This window comes from Furipterus horrens, unplaced genomic scaffold (assembly GCF_987537825.1).
Source record: "Furipterus horrens unplaced genomic scaffold, mFurHor1.1.pri manual_scaffold_6, whole genome shotgun sequence".
Taxonomy (NCBI): Eukaryota; Metazoa; Chordata; class Mammalia; order Chiroptera; family Furipteridae; genus Furipterus; species Furipterus horrens.
Genome location: NW_028327176.1, coordinates 169,544,094 through 169,551,385, shown reverse-complemented (window position 1 = coordinate 169,551,385; position 7,292 = coordinate 169,544,094).

Here is a 7,292-nt window from a genome sequence, read left to right as displayed (position 1 = left end):
CCATCTCCATGCGGTGGCCCCTGCTATTCACCCAACCAGAGACTCCTCCCTCTCTCCCCACCCTTCCGTCAATTTTGCTGGCCGCTCCCATTCATCCTCTGAGACCAGATTCAGGCCCAGGGCAGTCTCCTCTGAACTTCCAGACTGGAAGTGCCACTTCTGGCTTCCATTGCCTGCTGAGTTTTCTCCTATTTACATATTAAAAATATTGGTTTGCTGCGCCGCACCCTCAGCCACTTCACACGCTGGGCATCCTCAATGCCAAGCACAGTGCCTGTCACTGAGCAGGCACTCCATAAATGTTTGCTCAAATATACTTGTGGACCTAAGAAATGTCCAAGCCTGTAGGGAATTTGCATAAGGGTTTGCTTGAGCCAAAACTGACGACGGTTGTTGGGAAGCAAGATCTCCAGTGCTCTGGAGAAGAACAGTTTTTCCATTTCTTTTATACATTTGAGATTAAGGAAGATCATTACAGAAAGGTGGAAGACAGTAAGGCAGGGATTGGATTACAGTATAGTTAACAAGGTTAGGTGTTCTCTTGGGGGTGGTTACAAGAAAAATGCACAGCACTTAAGGCAAAGATAAACATTTACCAAAAAAGTGATATACCTGGGGCATTACCAGCACCATAAGCTGTCCAGTTAGGAATTTATGAACAGATCAGCCTGTGAGGTGACCATCTATAGAACCCCATTTTTTTGGTCTACATACTTAATACGATTATTTTTTGTGCATGTGGAATCGAGGCCTTATCTAACCAACAGTAGATTAAATAAAATGCTAATAACTGATTTACTACCAAATTATAATTTAAAAGTTTTTGCCGTGTGCAGTTTATTTAAGTACTATACAATAAATTTGCACAGATTGGAAAAAGAAAAGAACTTGGCTTTTTTTTTTTTTGAGTTCCTATAATGTGCGCAAGTCCCTCACGTTGAGTTAGGTGATCACAGACAACAGTCCTGGTGTGAAACACCTGGGAAGGGAAAGTATTCCAGGCACTGACCTGCCAATAGTATCTCTCGCTGGTCCTCAGGTTTCTCACATATACGAATGTGTGGCAAATATGACTGCACATTGATAATTCCTAGGAAGTCCATTTTCTATTTTAATCAGACTGAATAGGAGTATCCTTTGTTAAGATGAATGAAATCTGCAGTTCGGCATTGCAATTTATTTCTGAGGGTGGAGTTATCCAAGGAGCCTTGCTCCGGTTCCGCCCTGGCGCCTGCCTGGGGAGTTCCGAAGTCCGAGTGTCCTGGCCAGGGCCAGGAAAGGGCGGGCCGCCAACACCGGAGCCAGCAGCAGGATGCACAGCCCCTGGGGACGGGAGACTTCCACGCCATTACCCTCGTCGTCGCAGACTTTGAGTGAAGCCTGAAGTCTCCCAAGGTTGGGTTGCTGGGGCTCTGGCTTGTTCAGACCTTTGGCATGCTCCCACATCCCCTCAAAATCACAATACTGCTATGTATTGAGCTGTTGTCAGGTAATGTGCTATTTGCATAATACATACCCTCTTCACCCTGGTGGAGTAACTGCGGTAATTTTTTAATGAATTTCCCAAAGCTGGTGCGTAGCAGTTTGGGGTTAACTGGGGTTGGGGATTGTCTGCACTCATGATCAATGTATTAAAACTGTGATAATACTTAGAGAGTCTATGTTTTTCACATATATAGGCTCATTTTATCCCTACAAAAATCCTTTTAAGAAAAAAACATCCTCTTACTGATGAGAAAATTGAGAGAGAGAGAGATAAATTTAAAGATGGAGAAATGTACCTCCAGTAACTATGTAGTGGGGGTGGGGAAAAAGCCCATCTTCTGTCTTCTGATTCACAGCTCTGCCCATTCACTTACACACCCACATAAACACAGAGACAGAAATGCTTCACTTATGGGGAAAAAAATAATGAGAAAAGAGCCCGCGAAGAGCCAGATGTGTAATTTATATAACACAGGTTCTTTTTAAACATTCCAGGCACCAAGAGAAATAAATTATAGGATCGCTCACTGATAATTTAACTACAAAACTAGGAGGTCTGGTAGATCCCAAAACTGGCTCACAGTAGGGATGACTGAGTTCTGCCCTGCTTTCTAGCCTACTTTGTTCTAATACACAGATTACAATTATGAAAAGAAAAATGTGTTTGCAATTGTAGCACCACAAATAAAAACACTCAAACTAAATTCCCTGCTAGCACCAGGAATGTTGCTTCAGATGAAGATGATTGTTTCTTGCTGAGAAGTATGATATGAAGTCTCTCGATATCTCAGATGTTCACTTAGTCTGAAGGCCAGTTATTATTGCATTGAGGCTGAGAAAGGGTTTGAAGAGAGCCATTCCAAAAGGTCTCATGAGACTTGACAAGGATGTCAAGTGCATAAGGATGAATAAACTCTGCAATCAAGTGTCACCTTAACAAGGTTGCTTCCTACCACTTGCCCTAGGGTGATAGCTAATCTTTCTGGATTACTGTCACATTGATTAATGATGCCAGTTAAAAGCCAAATATGTGAGTACTGACCTCCATGAAAGATTGCAACACTATGTAAATCTAATACAGGATATTGGGAAGAGGGCATGGCACTGAGAAGAGCTTCCTTGTTATTCTGGTAGTTAAGGATTTACATTAGAGTGAGGTCAGGTCATGACAATTTCTGTTTTAATTTGTCAATAGGCAATCAGAATTGTTTTCCTGGACTGCCGTCATCACCACCTGCCAGTATTAGAGAACCTGCCAATCCCTCTGGAATGACTTAGAATTCTATTTCCAAAGAAAAGTATAGTACTATGTAGAAAAATCAGTCAATATTTAGCTAAAAGTATTTTCTGCCAGTAGGCAATTTACACCCACATAGAATGGATGTAAATTTTTCTTGACCAAAGTTTCATCATGTGTATTTTGCTGTTATAAATCTGTTAGTCATTGAAATTCTGGAAATTTCACTTTGCTGCCTATACAATAGCTTTCATGTACCATAAATTAGCTCAAGACCTTTGCACTGGCCAGTTCACCTGCTGAAACACTTCAGGTACCTACGTGGCTCCTTCAGCCCTTAACTCAGGCACCCTCTCAGACAGGCCATCCCTGACCGTTTTTTTAAAAAGAACTTAAGCTTTCCCTCCACCAGCCTTGAAATTGCGTGTGCCCCTTCCCCATTTTCTTTTTCTCCATGATTTCCTTTATTTGACACCTATTTATTTTGTTTTTGTTTATTTGTCCTGACTAAAGTACAAGCACAGTGAAACCAGGGAGTTTTTTCTTTTTCCCCACTGTGAAACTTCCTGCTCTTAGATGAATCCCTAGTAAAGAGTAGTCATTCAGTAAATATTGTGTTGGATGGATGGATGGATGGATGGATGGATGGGTCGGTGGGTGGATGAACAGATGGGTAGATGGGTGGGTGGATGAATAGATGGGTAGATGGATGGATGTTCATTGGACTCATGAACTTTTTCAGTTGGCTGGAATCTTATCCAGAGAATACAGGTCCAGAAGTAAGTAAAAGATTTCTCAGCTCTTCTCTTTCTGCTTGTGGCAGCTGTTAAATCATCTGCTTTACAAGACAACACTACCAGTTCAATCCTGAAATCCTGTGTTGTTAATACCACTACCTGGTAATTTCTTCACTTACCCAGGACAGCCATATGGTACTAATTCTTTGAGGCAATCCCAAAAGAAACGTGTTTTATGATTTGGTTAAAAGAGGAGATTAAAGGGGTTACTAAAGAGTGTGTCAATGGAGTACGGGGTGTCTCAAGTCTCTATGTGTGTTGAACATAGTATCTGCCTCATGGGACAGACTCTGTATATAGGTTAACAGCCCAATTGTTGGTGGCACTTTTTATAAACTTAAGAATTATTCCAACTTACCTCCTTTAAATGGATTAGAGGCTAGTTCCTATACCTGCTTTTTTCTGTATGTATTATGGTCACTGTGGCTACCAAAGTCCTCACTCAAAGGGGAATTCCCAACTGGTCCTGTTGGGTCCTACTTCAATCTGAGGATCCTTCATGACATCCATTCTCCTCCTAAGATGTCCATGCCCCCTTCAACTCAGTTGGGGGTGAGGTAGGAAAGGGACCTACAGGAGTTGAGCACATGAAGATGGCAAGTAATTCACAGTCAGTGAGCAGGAAGGGAAAGAGTATGCCATCATTCAAAAGCTCTGTAGGGTCCTCATTAACCTGTGGCAATATGCTTCTGTTTGGCTCCCTGGCCTTATAGATTGAAGGTTCTTCTTTTGCTCCCTGCCCCTTCCTTCTCTCCCCTCTCCAGTTTCAATGATTCATCAGCCCTCTCCTCTCTTTTCTCCAGATCCAGTTATATTTAAAGAGAAAGATAAAATTCTGCTCCATGTACCTTAAAAAACTCCCACTTAGAATGAAGTTTTCTATTACTTTGTTTTTGCTTCACTGTGCCCGGAGAAAAAGGAAATGACCACAGGGGAGAGTACATCTAGAAAATGCACAAATTAATATCTCAAGGTGTAATCCTTTCTCACGCCAAATGAAATTCTCTACAATTTTTACCCTGAGACCCACCACTTCCTTAAGAGTTTCTCAGCCGACTCTAATAAGTAGGGCTTATTTCCTCTTCAGAATCACCCTTTCTATACCACTCATTTGTCTTTCTTGATCACACATGGCCTTAGAATAATTTTGGTTTTGTTGCTTTTTAACAAAACTTCAATTCAGCTTTTGTCTTATTCTTCTAACATGTTATCAGCTCCTTCAGAGAAAAATTAAAAAAACAGAAAAACTCAAATATTTTACAAGTTACTGTGCCTTATACTCAATAAAAATCTGCTGATACATTGACCAAGCCCCAGTCTGGAAGCGTCTATGAGTTACATGTGATAAAGAGGAGGGAAATTATTTGGAATTATACAACCTATAGAAACAAAGTGATAAAACTCTAGAGGAAAGTTTATATTGATGATATGATGGTGATGATGATGATGATGATAAATATTTGACTATTAATTATGTTCCAGATACTGTTATAGATCATTTACACATATCAACTACTTTAATCCTTATAATAAATAGTGTATGTGTTCTATACTCATGGAGAAAATATTTATGTATGGTATAAAAAAATGGGCTCAATGCAAAAGAACAAAACAGAAATTGAAAAAGATAAAGTTTTTCCAGTTAGTGTCATTTCCCATTGAAAGTCTTAATACTCACCCCAGGAGACAACAGCACATTGCATAAAATTAAAGGTATTTGCATTTTTGTAGTGCTCTACAGCTCTCCATTACCAAGGAAAAGGATTCCCACTCAATTAGATGAGCAAAAAATTATGCAGTTTGAGTCCCAAGATGTAGAAGACTTGAAGAGACTCTGTGTAGGGAAAAACTAATTGAAGACAAGAACAGGGGCTGTGCCGTGATATATGTTAGCACTGTGATAGTGCCTGTTACGAGTAGCCAAGTTATTTCTCTTCCTTTGTTCCTTTATATGGCTGTCTTGAATGGCACAGCTCATTTACAGTAGAAATGAATCATGGGTCCTCAAATTGAATGTGGCTAGCTGAGTCTCAAGGGTTCAGTCATTGAGTCGTGCGTGGTCTCATGTCAGCACTGTGTTTACTTAGAATGTAAATTAAATTCCTGAGCTGAGACAAGGCAGTGGAGAGACAGGAGGCTGAATTTGTTATGGTAGGGAAAAGTAAAACACAGTGTATTCTCAAAAAACATATTAAAGATGTAAATTTGGGTAGGAAAAATGTTGTCATTATTATTGGCTATTAAGTTTTATTTTATTTTATTTTTTTCCAGGAAATTCAAATTTATGGAGTTACAGAACTCAGTCAAATAAGGAAAAGCTGAAGGCAACAGTATAAAATTCTCAAGCTGTGTTTGGTTGTTGATTTCTTTTTAGACCCAGAGTGAATATAATTACCTCTGGGTGGTTCATTTTATTCTCTACTCAAACCATAGTAATAAAATTATGGTCAGTTTTGATGTTCAGTTTTCTGAATGAGGTTTTGCTGATTGGCTCATTTGCTAAAGCCATGGACTGATTAGGACAAAATTGCGTGCCCCCAAATCCACATGAGCCCCTTTGCCTTCACTGCCACTCATTGTACCTTAACGTGTTCACACAGCTTGTCACAGGGGGACCAGATGAAAGAGCATGAGGAGAGCAGCGTGCAGTCGATGCTCAATAAGTGACTATAGAATGAATGTTGGTTGAAATTACAGCCACAAATGTTAGTTTGGGCAGCAGTTATCATAAATATCATCCCTTTTAAGCTAAATTTGATTCTTCCATATTGTAAAATATATCTGAGAATGAAAGAATAGGAGTCTGAATGGTACTGAAACTACTCATTTATATGTGTTGCATATGAATTGTTCCCTGACACCTAAGTGTAATAAATAACACCATCTGTGGGACATTGAATAACCAGCTACACACATGCATGCTCTCGGGGGTGAGGTAGAAAATGGACTGATAGGAGTGGGATTTCCTGTCTAGGGAGCACCCCAGCTTGCCTTACTCAGGGGCCCAGACTTGAAAAAACCACAGTCTATTTGAAATTGGCTCCTAGGGTTCAGCAACCTCTTTCTTTTTTCCTCATTGTTGTGGAGAACTCGAAAGAAAAAGCTGTGAGATATATATATATATATATATATATATATATATATATATATATACACACACACACACACACACACACACATCTATGTATATGTATATATACATATATATCCCCTAAGGCAACAGAGAACCTAGAAGGGGTTTGAAAAGGCTAGATACAGCCTACAGGCAATTTTTTTGGTCTCATAGAGAGTTTTTGTTTTGCAGCTTCTCTGAACTGTCAGAAGCTCTTATTATTGGACTGACATTTCTATGTAGCAATAATTGGTTGGAGCTGAGTAGCAGGTGCCCTTTGCAGAAGGCCCGTTCAACTCAGTTCCTGGCAGTGCCCAACTGTCCAGTCATTTCCTTTACTCCCTTGGCCCTTACCAAGTTTTAAGGTTTTGTCCTGGCCTTAACATTCAAGGTGAGAGTGCAAAGTCTATCACAGTGAGAGGAACCTCAAAAATATCAACCAATTTACCAATATGATTGTAACATCGGCTTCTTGTATATTTGCACTCATAACTTGTTCTCTTTCCTCTTCCCATAGTAACAGGCAAATAATTGCATACAAATTTTTAGGGCCAAGGCACTATTTCACAATTTATATATTAACTCATATCAATCTGCACAACGACCCTGTAAGGCAAGTGTTACTTTTATCTCTGGTTTCAAATAAGGAAACTAAGGGTTG